At 36.7% G+C, this 23,535-nt stretch overlaps 1 long non-coding RNA gene across 2 annotated transcripts; it reads left to right on the forward strand.

Annotated features, from left to right (window-relative positions):
* Nucleotides 1–874: 874 nt before the first annotated feature.
* Nucleotides 875–17,697, forward strand: LOC125056694. 2 transcript variants are annotated; one of them, XR_007118091.1, is made up of 6 exons: nt 875–1,628; nt 1,891–2,077; nt 2,285–2,707; nt 12,689–12,815; nt 17,022–17,189; nt 17,518–17,697. It is a non-coding gene; the product is annotated as an uncharacterized LOC125056694 (long non-coding RNA). The 2 variants fall into 2 exon arrangements; XR_007118090.1 differs by lacking the exon at nt 2,285–2,707 and having other exon boundaries at nt 888–1,628; nt 17,022–17,697.
* The last annotated feature ends 5,838 nt before the right edge of the window (nt 17,698–23,535 follow it).

Here is a 23,535-nt window from a genome sequence, read left to right on the forward strand (position 1 = left end):
GACGACCGGTTGGAAGAAGTAAGTAGTACCCGGAACAACATTGCCTCAAGGTTGCTCCGTATCTCTTACTTCAAGAGATTATTATTTTATCTTTTACTACCTAGCTGTCAGCTACAAAAATAAATGGGCTATATTTATTCTTAAGGGTTCGGTTGCTAATTAATTTACGCCTTGAAAACTTGCCGCTTTTATTCTTAGACACACTATTTTGGATGAGGTTATTTTTAATAATGCCGCGTAGAAATACTATAAGCATTTTTATTTTCAGAATTAATATTAATAGAAATTTACCTTTGGCTTGAGACTGCTTGGTGTGAGCACATAAAGGGATGGAATTATTCACGCAACAGTAGTTATTGAATTTGTAATTTTGCAGTTCTTGCGCTTATCTACTTTTACAGCTTTTCTTACAGTAGTTGCCTGGAAGAGATAATTTAAAAGAGATAAGGCCTCCCGTTGCCCTCCTAATTATTTAAGTACTTACTTGGTATTGTAATGCGTTGTGTAAAATAAATAACAAAACCTTAAATTCTTAAATTTATTCGGTAATTATCGTAAATTTTTTTGGTATTTATTTAAGTATTATTCGAACACAACAGTTTAATTTAAACTTAATTTATACATATTACTGCAGATTTAAAGACATACCTATGCTTGAATATACAAATAAAACAGGTTGAATTGTAGACGTCCCCATTCGTTTAAAAAAAAGGTGAAATTTGCACAATGAGACCAACCTACAAGAGATTCGATACAAACAGGTTCATCTGTATATAAATACTTAAAAGAGTATTCCGTAACAGATTCTATTGATAATCATGAAGCAGAGGCGGCTGCAAAACCGGTAAGTTACCTGACATGGCTAAATAAATATGGAAGCTTGTCGCGTGATTGTGAGACAAATCTGCCTACACGATGCCGCTAGACATGCCTTGGTTGCTGGTAATTTAACGGGAAATTTGGATTTATATGATTTTTGCTACTACTTAGGACTTTATATTAGACTAGGGTTGCCAGTTCATATTTAGGAGTTTATATTAGACAAGGGTTGCCACAGTAGACTTATCGCATTAAAATGTATTCAAAAAATAGTATGACTTCGGAAATATACACATACCAATTTAATATTTTCTTATTGTGTGAGCGAATCTGCAAGCATATGCAACATTTCAACATATTGTTTGGATATTCGTGGGTATGATACCTATATTTAAAAATAATTTCGTTTGGAAGGTATAGAAGTTTATGGGAGATGCGAGTGTAAAATACATTTTAACTTTTAAAAAACCTTTCAACGTGATTTATAATTGTTTTTATAGATTATAAGTAGCAATTTAAGTCGAACACTAAGTTAAGGAGATAACTTGCTATCATAAATAAAAAGTAAGTGCACGTACTGCGTGAGTACATTGTGGAGTCATTCGATAATACCGGTAAGCAAAACTGTTCGGAATAATATGAAGGTCACAAAATAACGTCATTCCTTGTTAACAACATTCAATCCTGAGTTTCAAACAAATATAGCAAGTACAAACATTCACAGCACCTCCACAGTATAATCTGAATTGAAACAAAATTTTCATTGTTTAAGCGAGAGCCCTGGCTGTGCATCATGGAATTCTTTTTAGGTATTTACCCAAAAATGAAGGCTGCATATAAAATGAAAATGATCAAAGAAACTTGCAATGTGAGGTCAAGATACTTAAAGGGTTTGATCACTATCCTAATTTATAGGAAATTTGATACGAATGGTTTAAGCTCTCAGCCGGTTTGTATCGGATTCATACGCTTCACGGCAGAGGGCGTGCTTGCCCCATAAAAAATCAAGGTTAAATGAAAGTAGATTTAAAGACTGCAATATTTCTGTAATAAGTTATTTTTATCTTACAGACGTTTTTGATGCTTTATGCCGACAAGTATTTGCCTAACATAACGAATTAACATATTAATCGCATATGTGGAGGTCATATAGTGGACATTTTTAAAGTCTAGATTTGGAACCAGTCGTTATATATTACAAAATATATAACCAAGGACTTTGTGTAGATCTTAATTTTTACCTGAAACATCGATGAAGGTAGGTTAATTTTTGGTTTACAAATATGATGAATAATGATGAAATGATAAACTTAGTATTAAGAAGTAGCAAATTTTCTATGTACCTGTACCTACAATGTTACAAGTATTTCATTCTTAGAGAAGTAAAATAGATATAGCCTAATATAGCCATTATTTCAAGAAAATAGGTAGTAACAATTGTATAATATATAATATAAATTTACAGCGGCATTGAAGATTTCATAATATACTAGTTATAACCGGTGATTTTACGAGTATTCAAAGAAACTTTCTTGGCTTTATCTGAGATAGATAGCTTTTTAAGCTTATAATTATACGCCTAGTATATCTAATTTAATAAATTGTAAGATTAAGAATTTTCGGTTTTTGTTTCAACTGCACGTTTTTTAGCTTTACTTCTATGCCTTGAGTTGATGGAATATACTGAATACCCAAAAATCGAACCCAAGACACAATATTGCTTACTAAACAACGGAGGCAGATGAGTTCGTATATTGACTAGAAAGCTTAAGTCATTTACAATACCTTTTTTTATAAATGGGCAAACGGGCAGGAGGCGCGCCTGTTAAGTGATACTTGGATACTCAATGCCAGAGGGTTTTGTCTACGTTGCCGGCTGAATGAATTGGTACATAATTGATAAATAATCCCTTTTCTATTTACTAGTTTTAATAATATGTATTAATAGATTTAAAAAAGATGTATACGTCATTGTATTTTTTTTCGTTTATTAAAGTGGTAAAAACATTTTAGTTTTACACGAGGAAAATATTTTTAAATCCATAACCATACGTTGTGAGACGGCACACAAGTTACGTGAACATGTATCATCGTTTTGTAATCATTGAGGTTGATGTCATACATATTGGGAACCAGTCAATGACCCTTTGACACTTATAAGCATGTCTAGATGGACGCCACTGTCTACGTATTAGTAATCTTACAGACTACCTCATTACATAAGCAAGTTACACAAGAAAGCAGTAATTTAGGCTTAACCTTACTTAGCATCCTAATATTTGTTGACAATATTACTGTACAATGTAGTAATAGAAATAAAAAAATATAGAAACCCCCTCATATAATATATACTGTCTATTTTCACCACAGCGTAAATACGTTTTGACAGATAGAGACGAAACAGATTTTGACAACTCATTGGTCTAGTGGTTAGTACCCCTGACTGCGAATCCATGGGTCCCGGCTTCGATCCCCGGCTGAGACGAACATCGATGTGATGAGCATTTGGTGTTGTGCTTAGGTCTTGGGTGTTTAAATATGTATTTATATGTCTATCTATCTATAATATGTATGTATATCCGTTGGCTAGTACCCATAACACAAGCTTCACCAGCTTAGCATGGGACTAGGTCAATTGGTGTGAATTGTCTAAAAAAAAATTAGTTTAGTTAGTAGTACAATACTTCCTTACAAGTTACTTAGTTTTACAATAATTATGTTTAGCCAAAGCATAACGTTAGATATATTTTTCTAAGTTAAGTAAGTATGTCCCCTACATACTTACTTAACTTAAGTGTAGTAGTAACAAGTGGATAAAAAAGCGAATTGAATACCAAAGGACTAAATTGAAACTAAAACAAATTAAAATGGAGTTCTTTGAGAAGCGCACAGATCAATACAATTTTAAATAAGCTTAATATTATACTAGCTGTCGCGCCGTCAGCTGACGCAGCCCTCGAGATTATGGAGTTAGGGGGATATATTACCTATGAAATAGCCACATCCTCTAAAGCAGAGTTCCCCAAACTTTTTGTGTTGTAGACCCCTTGCCATGTTTTTCCGTGTTGGGTAGACCCCCTACTTACCTGATATTGATTTCCAACTGTAGTGAAGTTTAGTGTTAAAAACTTAAAGTAAAAACACAATATGTTAATTTATACATTTACTAATTGAATCTAAATTAAAACTACTCAAAATAAAATTTTGTATCTGTATGGTTGTAATGTATATGTTTTGATATTATAAGATAGTATGATGTAAGTAAATAGGTACTATCAGTGTACGTGTTGAGATCCACTATCGTGGACCCCCATTTTCATTTCATGGACCCCCAATTTTTTTTTCGCTGACGTAGACCCCTTGCAGGTTGTCATAGACCACTTTGGGAATCACAGCTCTAATTTCTAAAGCAAGGACGGAATAACGAAGAAAATACCTGTTTGTTATTGAAATGCTTTCAGAGTTCAAAATTATGAATATAGATTATAATATATAATACCCGTAATAGTTCAGGCGGAACTTTCTCAATCTGTATTTAATAAATGTTATTTATTCTTTTTCTGTGTAGGTATTTAGGTGATTTTGAAGGACGGGTCGAGCGCTCGCACCTGGACCTGTACCAAAAACCATATTATTTACCAAAGCCAAGCCTTCTTTTAAGTGGTTCAAGGATCATGGAAGTTCCTGGACTGTTTTCTTTCTATACCTTCTAGGAATCGAATATATTTGTAAAACTCAAAATATCATTTATTAATGTAGGTAACTCAATGTATAGTTATGACGTCAGTAAACAGTTTACTACAAACTACTACAAATATATTCGATTCGTAGTATAGTTAGTATAGTTCTTATACATTTACAGCTAGTTCTAAAATCAAAGTGCAGATTGGACACGAAGAACTCCGTCGCTCTTTTCTCCAAAAACCAGGACCGCTGACTACACCCATACTATTTAGTATTTATTGCTTTCAAGTGCCTTTTAAATTCATTGTTGTAATTATTTTGTCTTTTTTGTATGTACTATAAATAGCTGTGTTTACATTTTCGTGCCTATTCTTGTTTTATTTTTATTTTGAGTTTTGTTACCCATTCTTTTATTATAACTTGTATATACGTTTTTACAAATCTTGTATTTGTGATGTGTTGAGAGTGTGTCATGTTTCCTTATTGATAAATAAAAAATTACTTCCATACATTTGTTTTAATTTCATAGCAAATACAATATGCAATAATTGTTTAACCACTAGTGAAATCTGGTTACATAATACGTAGACCAAAAGCCTATAACAGACGGGTTTATTGTCCTTTTTGGGGTTCCGTGACCAAACAAAATATTAATAATATACTGTAATATATTTATATATAAATAGATTAAGTATGCGTAGCTACAGCACAGTATTGGTATTATGTTTTTTTTATTAAAAGCGAGTCCCGTATTTAATTTAGTGGGTAAATCAAGCGAAAGGATCGATTTGCATTGAATAATGCATTTTAATGATTAGAATAACGCATTTTTGTTTGTTATTCTTAGATTTTTAAGTAATATTTGGGGCTTGGATTAATGAATGTTCTAATAAAACGGGTTATGGATAAAATGTGTCACAGAGATTATGTTATCATAGCAATTCCAGAATACAATTACTGCTAATTTGTTTTTGTTCAGGGAAAATACGTAAAAAAAATTGCCACGAAAAAGCTACACGACACTAAATTGAAGATTTTTAAAAGACCGTCAATTCCATGCCGTTTAAAAAAAGCGACAAATCGATAACCCGCTTCCAAAATCGGTTAAAAATTTGCAGTTACATCTTCATTGTTTATTTTTTGCATAAAGTCTAGCAGAAATTCCAATTACATAACGGTTTTCCGCAAAGAAATTTTTAAAACGAATGTGATAATTAATCATACAAACAGTGTTATATTATCTTCAACCTCTTGAAGTAGTTTCGACTTGATTCGTAGATAAAGTTCTAATTTCAAAACCTCTGTTTTTTCCAATCGTAAAATCAATTAATCCAAACTCCTAAGATCAAACTGAAGACAAGCCCCGCGTGTGACTGTGACGACAGAACCGACCAAACGGTGGTTCATTTACTTGTTGACTGTGCGACTTTTGAAAGGGCTGGAGCTCGAGACTAGCATGAGGGTATCCCAGGATGGGCTAACCGACATGTTGCTTCAGCACAGATCGCATGTGGAAAAATTCTGCGGCAAGATTGTCAGATATGTCAGATATAGCACGAGAGGTAACGCGGGTAGCGCCGGGCAGCGGGCCCCGACTCGCCCATAAATATTATGACGATATTTCCGGAGTAGTTGTCGCCATGGCCCGGCGGGAGATGGCAACCCTTTAAGATAATTATGTCCCTTTTTAAGAAAGGGGAGATTTCGACACTCCCCTGCTAAGCCATTCGGTCACATATCTGCCTGATTGCGTGTCTGATACGCTAGGATGTAGCCGTAGGGGTCCCTGTGTAAAAAAAAAACTTCTACGATACGCAAAACACTATTACATATCTACAATATTCGTTTGTAAAGCAATTAAAATAATAAAGAAAGAGAATAGTTCGAATCTAGGTAGGATTTATTGATATTCAATTATAGGTCTTAACATCCCTTATGTACCTACTGAGACAAGCTGTGGATAGAGTGGTGAAGACTACGAAGAAGAGGTATGATTCATGAATTATGTAACTAAAATAAATGACGAAATATTAATCCTCGGGTTTCATAAACTTGGATTCATGCGTTGACTTATCTACTCAATTATTTTTGCCATGGGTAAAATATATAATTTCTAGCTGTCCCGGCAAACGTTGTTTTGCCATGTATATTATTTCTAGGATTTTTTTAGTTCAATAAAAATAGCTATCTACTATAATAAAATTATGCATTATTAAAAATAGTTTTTGATTGCATGCAAATAATTAATTACAATTAAATAATCAAAGACTGGAAAAGGAGTCATTATACTCAATAAAGTTCAGTTTACATTTGAAATTGTGTCAAATGCCGTAGCATCTTCCGTGGGCAACTTCATTCTGTTAATTTTGTGTCACGGTGCGCGCGCATCGTAAAATTTCACTCTCGTCAATTTTTCACAACGCGCCTAAAGAAGTATAACTTCAAAAATAGTTTTCTTGGGGTTGACACTCCTTATCACTTAGGGGTTTAAAAGATAGATAGTAGCCGATTTTCAGACTTACTGAATATGCATAAAAAATTCATAAGAATCGGTGGGTTATGACACGAGATATATTAGATGTATCTGAATACAATGATTTTAAAACTTTTTCATTTGTAATAATCGCGTTAATAAGAATACTACAATATATATGGCAATGTCGATTACACAGCTATATGGTCATGTGTGACGAATGAATTTTTACTATTTACTTTGTAGCATATTTCTCATGTGATCAGGTGTGACGTTCCATTATGATATGTCATTAATTATGTTATAAATCATAGATGACGCGACGTTGTATGGGAAAAGTGACAAACAGTCATTAAAGTGTACCCGAAGGTGTAATTACAAGCAAGTAGCAATACGCATATTCAAATACTGAGAGTGAAAGTTTCATAACAAACCTATATAGACAGCGTATTAGCCTTAACATATACGATATATATTTGAAATTGGGTCTTCAAATATTGTTGGAAATAAGAAATAATATTGTACAAGTTAATTAGTTATTTTACTATTTTGGTTTTTGGGTTTACGTCGAAAAACTTATGTGAAACTTGCTTTTTGTCCGAGCATTGTGTGGTAACAATATATCCTATTTTCACTATTAAAAGAGAAGATTTCTTTTATATTACCGATTATTATATATTTAATAAAATCTATGTATATCATATACAAAATAACTTATATATGTTAAAGACAGCGCTGTCTATATATAACCTATACAATCAGCGTATTAGTCTTAACATATACCTACGATATATATTTGAAATTGGGTCTTCAAATATTGGTGGAAATAAGAAATAATATTGCACAAATTAATTGGTGATTTGTGACCTATTATTTTTTTAGGTTTTCTAGGTTTACAATTTACATCGAAAACACTTATGGGTAACCGCGTTGTGTGGTTTCAATATATCCTATTTTCACTATTAAAAGAGTGATTTTGTATTAAAGATTAGATTTGTTTAATAAAATACATATTTTTATAAATCGCCATCTATTACTCTATGAAACCCAATGACTTTCGTACCGTAAATTCGATGTTGACATTCAAACATTCTTAAGACTTTAATAACCGATATTAATACTTCGTCGTTCCAAGTATTGTTTAAGCCCGCTAAAACTCCTACATGATTGGAGATTCCATTTTTTGATTCTCTAACTATACAATTCAGATTATATAACCTTAAAATCGCTAGATCTTACATAGGTGTATTCGAATATCCATAAATAGGAAACAAGATCAGTAGGTATCCAAGATGCTTGAATTCTAATGACTGTCGTTTTGTCGCCCACACCGTCGCGTGCGCACCTAATTTGATTATTTGATTTATGATCCAAATTTATATATACAGTATGTTAATTTATTTACTTTATATTTTTTAAAATTCTTAAGTTAAATCTTAACACTCTTTGGTTAAATGGCGTCAATTACATGAGGTTATGAATGTGATTCAAATCATAAACGAATTCTACATTGAAGCTTCATGAAATGGTTTTGGGGCAAACGGGTAGGAGGCTCACCTCATGCTGATATGGTCGCAAGTACGTTGACGGCTTTTTAAGAAATGGTACCCTCTTTTCTTGAAGAACCCTATGTCGAATTGGTTCGGAAACGATTTTACGAAACTTGTCAATCACAAGGAATTATATTTTGATTAACAAATTATTACTGTTGTAATATCGCCTAAAACAAACCAGTGCGACTTTGCAAAAACCCTGTACAGTATCGTTTCAAGTTTACATACATAGTGTGTCGTGCGATATATTTTGTGATTAAATTCTATGACTACAATGTTATTGCATAACAATATTGACCATTCATAAGCCATTGTCCACGAAGGAAGTAACTAATGACGATATATAATCTTACTTTTATATCTCAGCATCTCATAAATAAATGTATGAGACGTATTCATATTGATTTACGAGTGTATCATATCTATTAAACTTTTATTTATCTATGTAAGTATAGTGTAAGTATGCAATTTTATAAGAATCTCTTTCAATAGAAACTATGTTCACAGACTGTTTAATGCCCTGACTCAACGAACCAATTTAAGGTTGCATTAAATTAAAGGTAATTTTGTTTTTTAAGAAACCATTTCCATCCAACCAACTTGGCTGTTGATAACTTGGCTGTTGATAACTTGGCTGTTGATAACTTGGCTGTTGATAACTTGGCTGTTGATAACTTGGCTGTTGATAACTTGGCTGTTGATAAATTGGCTGTTGATAACTTGGCTGTTGATAACTTGGCTGTTGATAACTTGGCTGTTGATAACTTGGCTGTTGATAACTTGGCTGTTGATAACTTGGCTGTTGATAACTTGGCTGTTGATAAATTGGCTGTTGATAACTTGGCTGTTGATAACTTGGCTGTTGATAACTTGGCTGTTGATAAATTGGCTGTTGATAACTTGGCTGTTGATAACTTGGCTGTTGATAACTTGGCTGTTGATAACTTGGCTGTTGATAAATTGGCTGTTGATAACTTGGCTGTTGATAACTTGGCTGTTGATAACTTGGCTGTTAGTATTGTCTTTGATTAACATAACTCATAACATTTAAAGAAAAACGCTTTTTACCGGATTAAAGTTATGTATTATTATAAATTTACAACTATTTGGCATAATTTTAAATTTATCCGACGTTTCGCGTGCTTTACAGCGTGCGTGGTCACGGTGACTGAAGACAAAAGATGTTGAATGTCAAAAAGTATCACAGCTGCAGAGAAAGTTGCATTATCTGTATTTATTTCCCCGGAGTTGGTATCGACTAAAAGATGGAGGGTTTTGGCAAAAATGGCTCACGGTGTCCTCTATTTTCGCGGATTGTTTTTCTTTTTGAGATTTTAATTTGGATATTATTGGATCCCAGGTGTTTGACAATTTTAGGCCGTCTTCTTTATTGAAATTGGGGTGTTTTTTGATTTCAATGGCTTCGCGTACCAATCTTGGGAAGAATCTTTTCTCTTTCGCAAGTACTTTCGGTTGGTCAAAGCGTATGTAGTGATTAGGCCTATCTAGTATGTGTTCACAGACTGCTGATTTTGTGTGTCGTCTATGTCTTATGTCTGCAATGTGTTCTTTGAGTCTGCTGGACATATTGCGTTTAGTTTGCCCTATGTAAGACAGGCCACAGTCGCAATCCAGTTTGTATATACCTGCATCTTGCAATGGGGTGTTACTTTTGATTGGTCTTAGGAATTGCTGAATCTTCTTGTGCGGCTTGAAAATTGTATGAATAGAAGCTCGTTTTAGGATCCGGCTAATTCTATCTGTAACTCCCTTTACATATGGCAAGTAGGCTGGCTGGCGGGGAACTGTTTGTGTCTTTTTTTGTTTTTGTGATGTAGCCGGGGGATGCGCAGCTTGTTTCGGTGTAGCACCTGTTTGACATGCTGTAGTTCCTCCTCGAGGTGGGCATCATCACAAAGACGTTGGGCTCTCTGAAACAAACATTTACCGACAGAAAGCAGTTGTGAAGGGTGGTGGTGGGATTCACCATTGAGGTACCTATCTGTGTGGGTTGCCTTCCTGTGTATTGTGTGACCTAGTGTGCCATCTGCTTTGCGTATAATTAAAATGTCTAAAAAGGGCAGACAGTTGTTGTTTTCTTGTTCAACAGTAAATTTAATGTTCTTGTGTATTGAATTTAAATGTGCTAGAAATGCAGATATTTTGTCATTGGGGAGTACTACAAATGTGTCATCGACATATCTCTTGTACAGTCGGGGTTTAACCGGGGTATTGGCCAGAGCTCTCTCCTCAAAGTCCTCCATGAAGATGTCAGCGACTATAGGTGACACTGGAGAACCCATGGCTACTCCATCAACCTGCACATAGAACTCATCTTTCCACATTAAGTATCCTGATGTGAGACAGTGTTTTACAATATCTACATAATCTGGTGACATGTTCTGTTCCCTAAGTCTTTTTGCAATGATATCTAGGCAGTCATTTAGTGGTAAGTTTGTAAATAGTGACTCAATGTCAAAACTCACCATGGTTTCATTGTGGAGTAATTTGAGATCTCTCAATGTTTCCACAAAATGGTAAGAGTCCTTAACATGAGCACTAGTGTGCCCCCTGAGAGGGGATAATATTGACACTAAGTGTTTGGCTAATTTGTATGTGGGTGAGTCGATATGACTGACTATGGGTCTTAAAGGATTGTTGTGTTTGTGTATTTTTGGCAATCCATACATTTTTGGAGGTTTTACGCAGGCTGTTGTTAAAGATTTGACGTCTAATGACAGTGTTTCAGAATATTTAGTAAGGAGGCTAGATGTTTGTTTTATTACCTTGTTTGTGGGATCTTTATCGACTTTTTTGTAGGTATTGACATCGTTTAAGAGGAGAGCCATCTTGCTTTCGTATTCCGACGTATCCATAACAACGGTTGCATTCCCTTTGTCAGCTCGGAGTACTACCAAATCTTCGTTCGCCTTTAGCTCCGCGAGAGCCTTTGTTTCAGCGAAGGTGAGGTTTCTTTTTGGCGGTTTGCTTGCTCGCAGTATGCACGAGATATCTTGCCGTATGGTTTCAGCCTCATCCTTTGGTATCGTATTTTTGAATATACATTCCTCTACGTAACTAACAATTTCTTCGTGAGGGATTTTTCGCGGTGCCGTTGCAAAATTTAAACCTTTGTTCAATACCTCAATGGTTTGTTTATCCAAATTTTGCAAGATGCAGGTATATACAAACTGGATTGCGACTGTGGCCTGTCTTACATAGGGCAAACTAAACGCAATATGTCCAGCAGACTCAAAGAACACATTGCAGACATAAGACATAGACGACACACAAAATCAGCAGTCTGTGAACACATACTAGATAGGCCTAATCACTACATACGCTTTGACCAACCGAAAGTACTTGCGAAAGAGAAAAGATTCTTCCCAAGATTGGTACGCGAAGCCATTGAAATCAAAAAACACCCCAATTTCAATAGAGAAGACGGCCTAAAATTGTCAAACACCTGGGATCCAATAATATCCAAATTAAAATCTCAAAAAGAAAAACAATCCGCGAAAATAGAGGACACCGTGAGCCATTTTTGCCAAAACCCTCCATCTTTTAGTCGATACCAACTCCGGGGAAATAAATACAGATAATGCAACTTTCTCTGCAGCTGTGATACTTTTTGACATTCAACATCTTTTGTCTTCAGTCACCGTGACCACGCACGCTGTAAAGCACGCGAAACGTCGGATAAATTTAAAATTATGCCAAATAGTTGTAAATTTATAATAATACATAACTTTAATCCGGTAAAAAGCGTTTTTCTTTAAACTTGGCTGTTGATAACTTGGCTGTTGATAACTTGGCTGTTGATAACTTGGCTGTTGATAACTTGGCTGTTGATAAATTGGCTGTTGATAACTTGGCTGTTGATAATTTGGACTTTGAAAAAGATGGCTTGGTCAAGATGTACATGATGTTTCTAGTAATTTTAGAACCAAAATTGGATACTTTTACTAATCATGTATTACTCTTTCTTTCAAGATTACTTTGGGTTTGGGTGCTTTTAGCAGTCAGAAAGCCCATCTATATCATTTGTCTTCATTATTTTAATATTATTTTTCTCCTATTGTGTGTTATTGTGGTGTATACAAAGTATTATTATAACTTTAGCATCTACATGTACTCTCACTTTCCTTTTACTTCTCAGATATAACAGGCAGCTAAGGCGTCAGTGAACTCACCTAGGAAAAGAATATCCATCTCGATATAATCGAGTTTACCCTCGTAGTATTCACGATGCGTTTTAACTGTTGATCTATTCACCGCATCTGTAGGTCAGTTGTTCACGTATTGCTACTGCCTGATATGTTTCGACTTTCAGTGCGTGTATGTTTAAAAGTCTTAATCAATCAAGGCACTCAGTTTTAAGAGCTATTCTCTATTCTCTACATTTATATTTCAAATTTGAATTCAAGAAAAAAAAAAATAGTGTATATGGTTGAAAAATTACTTTAACATTATATTAGGTATATTTTAACATTCATTTGTTTTTAAAAGTTTTGTTTATAAAATTAAAAAAATTATATAGATTTTTATCTTTCGTAAAGCTAACAAAAAACACGCTTAGCAACATACCTGACCAACATTCTGAGACCATAATAAAAAATTTTATTGTTAGAACATTAAAGTATTTTAGCGACACTAACTTATTTGCATCAGGGAGTGGTAGTACGTATATTAATGCCTTGTCGCTTAGCTCGGTGAATATATTATGACATAAGATATTTATTTAAATAGTCCTTATATTGTGATGCCAGTATATTGTATTTAATTAATAGTTTACACTGCTTTATAGGCACAAAATAACATTTCCATAATATTTGCGATTCAAGATTTTTTCTACCCTGATCTAAAACATTAATTTAAAAACATTTTTGTAGTACTGTGATTATGTAAAGGTAGTTGTTTTTTTTAGAAACTAAGCAACAAGATAGGTTGCAGAACAAGTATTTGGTGTGAAGGTTTAGCTGATCAATTAAGCCAGCCCGACTCCTGTCTGAAGCTCATTTTTTTTTTTTTTTTTATAGAACGGGCGGCAAACGGGCAGGAGGCTCACCTGATGTTAAGTGATACCGCCGCCCATGGACACTCTCAGTGCCAGAGGGCTCGCGAGTGCGTTGCCGGCCTTTTAAGAATAGGTACGCTCTTTTCTTGAAGGACCCTAAGTCGAATTGGTTCGGAAATACTTCAGTGGGCAGCTGGTTCGACATAGTGGTTGTGCGCGGCAAAAACTGCCTTGAAAAACGCTCAGTTGTGGAACGGCGGACGTCGAGGTGATACGGGTGGAATTTCGTATTCTGTCTCGACGTCCGATGATGAAATTCAGCTGCAGGTATTAATCCGAACAACTCCTCTGAACACTCTCCATGGTAAATGCGGTAGAAGATGCAGAGTGACCCCACATCTCTACGCAACGCCAAAGGATCAAGCCGCTCGGAGAGGGATTGGTCGTCGACGATTCGAACCGCTCTGCGTTGTATACGGTCAAGTGGAAGGAGCTGGTACTGGGGAGCCCCCGCCCAGAGGTGAGAGCAGTATTCCATGTGGGGCCGAATTTGCGCTTTATATAGTTGCATGCGGTGGCCCGGAGTGAAGTACCGCCTCGCCTTGCTGAGCACACCAAGCTTTTTGGAGGCTAATTTAGCCTTTCCCTCTAAGTGACCGCGAAACTGAACGTCGTTCGATATGTCAACGCCAAGTATTCCAATGCTGGCTGTGGCTTTAAGAAGAGTGTTTTCGAAAAGAGGAGTAGCGACAAAGGGTGTTTTTTTTAGCGGAAAACGCGCAAACTTGTGTCTTCTTGGGGTTAAATTGGACTAGGTTTTGTCTGCCCCAGTCTGAGACTCCACGTAGTAGAGTTTCGACTTCAGACACAAGTTTGTTCCGGTACTCATCAACAACTGCCCGAGAAATACCTGCCCGGCCAGTGTAAAGAATATCCCCAGTGCTGTCATCCGCATAGCAGTGAATGTTGCTAAGTTGCAATATATCATTGATATGCAGAAGAAATAGGGTCGGGGATAGAACACAGCCTTGTGGGACCCCAGCGTTCACGGGTTTAAGGTCGGAACATGCTCCGTCGATGACGACCTTGATGCTCCGATCGGCCAGAAAGCTGGAGATCCAATCGCATAATTTCTCGGGAAGCCCATAGGCTGGAAGCTTCGAGAGCAGTGCTCTGTGCCACACCCGATCGAAGGCTTTCGCTATGTCCAAACTTACCGCCAGCGCCTCCCCCTTGGACTCAATTGCCTCTGCCCACCTATGGGTAAGGTATACAAGGAGGTCACCAGCTGAGCGACCACGACGAAAGCCGTACTGAGAATCGCTAATCAACTGGTGGCCTTCTAGATAACTCAAGAGCTGGCAATTAATAATGGTTTCCATTATTTTGGAGAACAAGGAGGTTATAGCTATTGGGCGATAGTTGGACGGATCAGAGCGATCGCCTTTTTTTGGGATCGGATGTATCGAAGCGGTCTTCCAGCACTTCGGGACAGTGCCGAGCGAGTACAGGTACCGGAAAAGGCGCGTTAAGACCGGAGCCAACTCAGGAGCACAAGTACGCAGCACAATTGGGGGGATACCATCCGGCCCGCTCGACTTATGAATGTCCAAGGAAGATAGTGCTTTGCGGACAGCACGTTGCCGGAATGTGATTTCCGGCATCGAGGAATCACACCGCGAAATGGTCGGTGGTGATCTCCCTCGGTCATCCAAAGTCGAGTTGGACGCGAAGAGACAGCCCAAAAGGTCGGCCTTCTCCTTCGCAGTGTGGGCCAGAGAGTCATCCTCCCTGTGCAGTGGCGGAATGGAGGGCTGACAAAAATTCCCCTGGACAGCTTTGGCGAGAGACCAGAAGGCTCGAGTCCCTGAAGGGAGTTGGGCCAATCTCTCGCCAAATCTGGCAATGTGCTCTGACTTTGCCTTAGTGATTTCCCGTTTGAAGGACCTGGAGGCTGAGTTATATGCTGTTTTAAGTTCGCTGGTATTGGCATCACGAGATTTCGCCGCTTCCGCCCATGCCTTAAAGCATTCACGCTTTCGACGCAAGGCCGCCTTGCAAGAGCGTCTAAACCAGGGCTGAGACTTGCCACCGATCGGCACCGCAGAAAATGGAATAAAGAGTTCCATGCCCTGCAGAACCACTTCGGCGACAGAGGCGGCGACGGAAATTGGAGCTTCCGGCGAAAAGCACATAGGCCCCCAAGGGTAGGACGCAAAGAAAGACCGCATCCCGTCCCAATCTGCTGACTTATAGTGCCAAATACGGCGACAACCCATAAAGCGGGGCCGTGAAGGGCGCGTAGATGGCACAGTACTCCGGACCACACAATGATCTGATGAACCCAATGGCGGGTCAACAGAGACTTGATAGTTCTCCGGATGTGAAGTCAGCAGAAGGTCCAACAAAGAGGGTTTATGACCATCCACATCTGGTATTCGCGTAATCGCAGGGACCATTTGTGTCAGGTCGTAGGCTAAAGCAAAGTCGTGAAAGGATCTTCCCGCGTGATCGGTAGTTTCAGAGCCGAGCCAATCGGCATGGTGCGCGTTAAAATCGCCAAGTATCACGATTTCAGCGGTAGGAACCCTTTCGAGCAGGGAATCTGTAGCCATTTGAATGTGCTCAATGAGTCGGTCAGTTTCGGTATTTCCGCTATGGGACCTATACAGGCATGCGTAGAATCGCGGATGGTCATCGCAGTCTACGCGCAGCCAGAGGTTAGATAGGTCCCTTCCTTCAAGCGTCCCGAGGCGACGAGAACAGATATCCTCTCTGACGTACACGCAAACTCCCGCCCGCGGCACAAACGAATGTTCCAATTTGTACCCCGGGTAGGAGAGGTAGGAAGTATCAGCCGGGGAGGAAATCTGAGTCTCGGTAAGAAAGAGCAAGGCCGGCTTCGCAGTCTCTAAATGGTAGTGGACTGCGTTGATATTGGTATTGAGCCCCCTAACATTTGTGAAGTCCACGGCGAGTGTGGACGGGGGTGCCTTTGTAGGATTGCTCCGTTTGCCCCGAGAACGATTAATGTAATTTTTTTTGAGCGCAGAATTGCCCTCCCCAGAATACGAAGGGCAGCCTGTGCGTCCATCACCGGGCGCAGAGTGTCCCGGTGTTGGACGCCCAGAGGGGGATTCTCCACCGCGAGCGCGTGTGGTACCCCCCTGGGGTAGATTCTGTTTTTTTTTCTGCACCTTCATATTTCTTGTGGGGGGGAATGGGCTCCGGGAGTCTCTCTCACCGCACGAAACGCGAGTACAATAAGGCAAACTTATTGCATCACTTCACGCCGGTTTTCTGAGAGACAGTGGTACTGCCCCGGTCGTGCCTGCCCATTTGGCTGAAGCCCGAAGGCAACAGCATGGCACTCCCACTAGGAAAGCATAACCTGGTTATATTTACAAATTTAAAATATTCGTTTTTTTAATATAATAGTTACCACCACTACTACAAATTAACAACTCGTTCGCAGGTTACGGCATGGACCTCAAAATTGACCGCTGATATCAGGCACAGAAGACATGATGTACTTGCCTATCAAGAAAAACATGACCACAAAACAGATGCAAAACTCCAAGATCCAAGGGCAAGACAATGGGTTGGAGCGTCTTATGTCAGCGTTAAATCTTGTGCATGCATGGTACATTAAAGCAATTTATAGATTGTAAAACAAAATGAATAAAAAATACGATACATAGGATATGTACAATAATTTATTACACACACGTGTGTAATATTAAATGCATTAAAATTGTTTCCTAACGACTCATTCTTATCAGCATTTATTGTTGCAGAAAGGAAATGCTCTATATTATGTTTTCTAATTAAATTACACATGACATTAAAATTGGTACGCAATATTTTTTTATATAACACCTGATAATGTTAACTGTTGTGGAAATGTATGTATATATTTAGTATGGATATTGCTAATGTAAATCTGGAAATTATTTAATGATCTTTTATAGAAAAGACGTCAAATAGTGAATGATAAGAAGTGCTACCGTCGCCTACGTACGCTCACACGGCTAGGGAGTCTCACGAGTATCTGATCATCCACAAACCAGGGATGTCCTTACTGTGGGGACTAGCATCTGTAACGAGCTACCACAGAATTTTGTCATTTTTAAATAAATAAATAAAAAATGCGTTGTTAGACTTTTAATAATACGTACAATTTTCTTGAAAGACCCTAGTCGCATTGATTTGAAAATACTGACGCGTAGAATGTTAGAATAAATACCTATTGTTTTTTTAATTATGTTTTATTCATGATTGTGATGAGTATTGCTGAATTTATTATTATATAAAAATGAGCTGAGCCACAAAATTTATCGCCAATTAGGTACCGATTTATTTAAAGAAGCATATTTATTTAGAACTTCGATAATCTACACTAAATTGTTAACTAACACACGACTTTGATGACGGCTAAGTAAAATACCAAACTTATTAGGCTAACACACATACTTTAAAATAATTGGCAGGCTACCGACATAGGTATTTTTGCCATAACAATGAATATAACTAACCTTTCACTTTTAGACATGAATCGATATAATTTTGCAGACTTGTATAATAAAGGCGATGATACGAGAGGTGACTCCAGTGACTCTCAAGGAGGACCGGGCCATTCCGAAACCGGAACTGTATGCCTCCGACAGCTCAAATGTAGCCTAATTAAGCATACGGTTTTTTACACTACAATAATTCCCCGCCTTTGTCTTGCCAATCATCTAGTTCTATATTAATTTTAGGTTAGTTTTACGGCAAGGAAACTTCTAATTATGAATATATTTAGCTCTATATTCTATGTCATATTTCAAGTACAAACTCTTTTCGAGTACTGTTAAATGTTATGTCGAAGTTCATACAGCTTTCGAAACTAAATTTAAGTTTGACGATCGTTCCGATTTTTCAGACTCGTCGCCGTCAGATATTGTTATAGTTCTACAGTAAACAAATTGATGTTCAAGTGTTATAGAAATACAATAAAATTATGAAATAGCAAGCAAATAAAAATTATTTTAGTTCGCATAACTGCCACGCCGCGCCGCTTCTCCTAATTAGTTACGGGCTCTATTGATTAAATGTTTAAATAATAAAAAGGAATAGCATTTTTAATAACAGTAGTCCCGACATACGTTCACAGAGCAGATCTAACTGTTTCTTGCGTGTCTTTGGCCAAAGCTGATTTATTTTGTTTTTAATAAAAGAAGGCAAGATGGTGTCGCAATAGTTCCTGTGATGTACCTGTTCCTGTTTGATAACACTAATAACAGTGGCGTAACAATAGAGTGGCAGGGTTGGCAAAATGCCACGGGCCCCCGACCCAAGAGGGCCCCTGACCAAGAGATATTATGTTCTATGGATGAATGTGAAATCTCCAATTCAATACGTATTAGGCTAGCGTGGGGACTACAGACCATTCCCTCTCGCCTAAGAGAGTAGGCCTAAGGCCATTAGTGGGACATTAACAACGTGTAATTCAGTACGCTGAAAATCTCGAAGTGTATTAAAATTAAACTGACGATTTTGACTGACAGGACCCCATCAAAAGAATTTACCACGGGCCCCAGATGGTATAGGTACGCCACTGACTAATACACAAATTATAATTCGAACAAAATCAGTCCCAGACGAAATTACACTCGAGACAGTGTTAGGATGAATACATATTATTTACAGGCATACTACATCGCTGATTCGGCTGATCCTGACGGTGTTGTTTCTCATACCTAACTTATAAAAATCGATATATAATCTTAAAATTATAGTAAGGTATAATTATAAAAAAGATTCTTACATAGTGTTCTTATTATTGATTATCCCTTATATATAGGAATTAATTAATATATATGTACAGACGATCCGTTTATTTGTATAGATCGTATCAATAAGGCTAATGAGAATAAATATCTTAAATGTGATCGATTTCCGTTTCTATAATCAAAATGTTCGTATCATGCTAATCAGATGAATGTTGAGACTTATAATCTAAAATTTATGACATCAAGGGTATAACATTACTTACAAAATACATAATGACATAATTTATTTAATGTGTTTGATAAGAATTCACGTATAATTTACTGAATAAATAGAAATTGCTAGAGATAGATGAGGGCTTTTTTAATTCCACGATTAGTATTGAGGTAGCTAATTTAATAATCGGGTTTAGATTTAGCACATTTCACAATTTTCGTTGATATTTACAAAAATATATTATGGTATGCGTCTAATTTCAGCGTTAATCTGTTGGTACTACAACTTAAATACACTATTTTGCACTTAATTCCCGCGTAAAATGTTGCTAAATTTTAATACAATAATAGTTATATAAGCAAATTCCAAATTTAAAAATATAATCGATACTCAAACTAGCCGAGGCGGGTTCACAAATCATCTAACGTGTATTTTTCCTCTATTATTACGAGTAAGGTCCGCTTTCACTATTACCCATCAAGTGACGATGTGACAGCATAATTATGTACGAACATAATCATGTACGTCGCGTGCATCTCTAGAACTGGACAAAAAGATGACCCCGTGGCTTGCCGGAATCGAAAGTGCTCATCATTGTATGAACCGCCCGCGGCGCCCCACGTAATGCGATTTTGACTTATGTGACAGTAAATTTTTCTAATTGAACTGTAATCTATACTTTTGTTGAGGCGTTGGCGGCTATTTGTGCGTTTTACATAATTTCCGCATTCTACCTTGAGACTAATTTATGTCAATCCCTTATGATTATACCTCAGCATATATATGTTGTTTATCACAATACAATATAATACAGGAAAACGCATAGAAATTTACCGAGTCCAATTAACGGGCTTATCGTTTATAAGCGATGTTATCCAGGATATCTTAATTAAGTTATTTATCAAATGTGTATAAAATAATGTAAGCTGATATATATAGCTTAAGAGATATAATATATTATTATAAGAATTCAAATTCAATTCAAAAATCATTTAATCATATAGGTAACACATTTACAATTATGACTTGTCAGTAAAGAAATACATATTAATGCTTCTAATTTTACATTTAGTGCCAGTTCTCAAATCAAGGGAGTAGAACGGAAGAGAAGAACTGGCAATAAACTCTCCGCCACACTTTTTAATCGCAATGTTTTTTTTTTTAGAAAGAAAAGAAAATAGGGTCAATGTCCTAAATTTATATTTAAATCTTATATCTGAATGTAGTACATTTTAAATCCATCGAGTATATACATACAAATAAGCTTATATTGTAGAAGACTGGCGGTATGGCGCACAGGACAAAGGGCGATGCAAGATTTTAGTCTCGTCTCGGAGATATGAAGGTCAGTGAGTCAGATGAAATTCTTATAAATTATAGAAATTGATTAAATAATAGCAATTTAATTGCTTTTAAATTCTTAATATTATTTTGAAAAAAGAACTATTGCCACTACATTGATATTGGATTGATGTAAATACTGGTGAATTTCCATTTAAAAGCGGTTTGTCGGCTTTAAAGATAGTGTAGGTAAGTTATTAAGGCAATATCGTTGCCCATGTCCAGGAAGTAAACTGCTTTGTAGGTTTTCAGTGATCTTCTTTACTTCTCAGCGTAAACACACTTGTAAGGGTAACAGATAATCAAATTTTAGTTAAAATAGTGTAACACTGCTGCGTTTTATTGTCGGTGTTACTTTAATAACTCAAAAGAGGTTCCTAGACCTCTTATATTCCACGAGCACTTCTAAGTTACCTTAGCGTACTAATAATTCATCGTAAATTCTAATGAAATTTTAATATTAATTCATGCGAAATTGTTTCAACTGTAAAAGTCATGAAATGCAAAGTAATTGTACGACGTGCTAAAAATTAATTATTAAATAAATTATTGCGAATCTCATTAAAAATTATAAATCGCAGAATTAATGTTGTTGTTTTCGATTGAAGCTTAAGGATTATTAAACTTAACTTTACTAATTCGGAAAATAATTTTGGTACTAATATGAATTTGAATGCATGATAAAATATCGGTAACGTCAAGCAGTGAAAGTCCAGCAGTGCGTACATATAAAGTAAATTACAGGTCTTCTGCTGAAAAATTGTTTTTAGATATTTGGGATTATATTTTGATATACGGTTAGATTTTTACCAAAACCATAGCTAGACAGTAGTAGCGTTCCGTCTTTATACTGTTAAAAGATATGTTTTAACAATATGTGAAATAAAATCATATTCAAGTAATAAAATAAACAAGTATTATTAGGAACTAGTTAAAAAAAGTATAACAATGGGATGGTGGTTCTAAGTTCGACCCTTAGCACAAACGACCTAGGAAGTAGGGCGGAACCTACACCAGTTTTTTTTACTTCTAATGAAAACAAAAGTATAATTATATTTAGTTTAGTATTCAAGCATGCTAATACTAATACTTTACGCAAACCATATGACCTTAAAATAAACAATTCAAATTGGTATACATTCATTGAGTATTCTAGAATTGGTACATTAAACGCTGAACATTATGTGAGTTAGCTTTCGTGTAATCAAAAGCACATCGATAGTGCTAGTATGGAGGCGCAGTGGGCGAGGTTAAGCGATTGCTTAGATCCGCGTTCACCTCTCATTGTGAAACCGCGCTCAGGTCTTGCGGGGCGGGGCGCGGGAGGGGCGTCGTGGGAAACACCGAAAGCTCGCCATAGCTTCCGCCGGCCGAATTAAACTAACGATGCATCTCGCACGCCACACAAACAATACGCAACCGCACTTATACAAATTGAATCGCTCATTATCTTTAGTAACAGGAAATTATCGTGTTAATTCCGATTTCCAAACGTCAATGTTGATTTGATGATTTTCACTTCTGTTTGCCGTGGCTCCGTCGATTTGTATTGCGTTAGGTGATTTGTTGTAATTACCAGATAGACCTATTTAAAAGTAAATAGAGGCGTCATTAGCACGTTTTTATGTAAATAAAACATATTAATTATTACAGTTTGTAATAATTAGTGCTTTTTATCCGGAAAATCTGTATTTTAATTTAAACTTTTAACTATGACTACTGACCCTTTGTTTTATATAAAAATGTTCGTTTTGGAAGACAGAAGGCTTCCTACTTCTATGTATAAAACAGGAGCAGAATTATGTCCCATGCTTTGGCCATTACGGGACTTCATTTGTTTATCCTAAGTGCGTATGCAAAATTAGTTAGCCAATTACTGTAAGCTTTTACCTTACAAAGGGCTTTACAATTTATGAATTCGTATTGTTTTGTAATTGTTCGTATACAGTTCAGTAGAATAATTCATAAGCACGGTTGTTCCCAGCGACGACAGCTGAATAGGATAGGGCAACGGCGGGAGGGGGGTTTTGGAGGGGAAGGGGGCTAGGGCGGAGCACCTGAGAGCGCCCTGACCTGCGACCTGCGGTGAAAGGCACTCAGGCACGGGCCGACATAGCATCGCGCCGCTCGCGACTGCAAAATAATTGTACTTAACAAAAGGATATTATCTGAGTCATTGGTTTATTCTGTCACAATGTGATTTTTATTACCTTTGTTCACATACTCTTGCGTTATAATATTGAATAACAAAGTGTTATAGAAATTGGAATTTCAATTAAAATAAACTTATTTTACAAATTAACATCAGATGTCAAGACGAATTAAAAACAAATTGATAAATTTTCACCTTGTATTTTTTTTATATGATAGGGGTGGCTAACTAGCTTACCATATTTACTAGGTAAATGTATTTGCCGCGGCCTATGGACACCCATGTTAGTGGATGCGTTGCCGGTCTTTAAGAGAGGAGTATGCCTTTTAAGTTTGGAGGTAGGTCGTATCTCCAAGGATATGTATCTTTTTGTATAGGTAAATTTGTTTTAGTTTTAATTTGTACCACAAAAAGGTCTTTAAAAACCTTAGAGACCAACGTTTATATGTGTAACTTCCTAATTGAATTAACTATTAGAATTTAAAAAAAAAACAAATCTAACCTAACC

This window comes from Pieris napi, chromosome 15, assembly GCF_905475465.1.
Source record: "Pieris napi chromosome 15, ilPieNapi1.2, whole genome shotgun sequence".
NCBI classification, from domain to species: Eukaryota; Metazoa; Arthropoda; class Insecta; order Lepidoptera; family Pieridae; genus Pieris; species Pieris napi.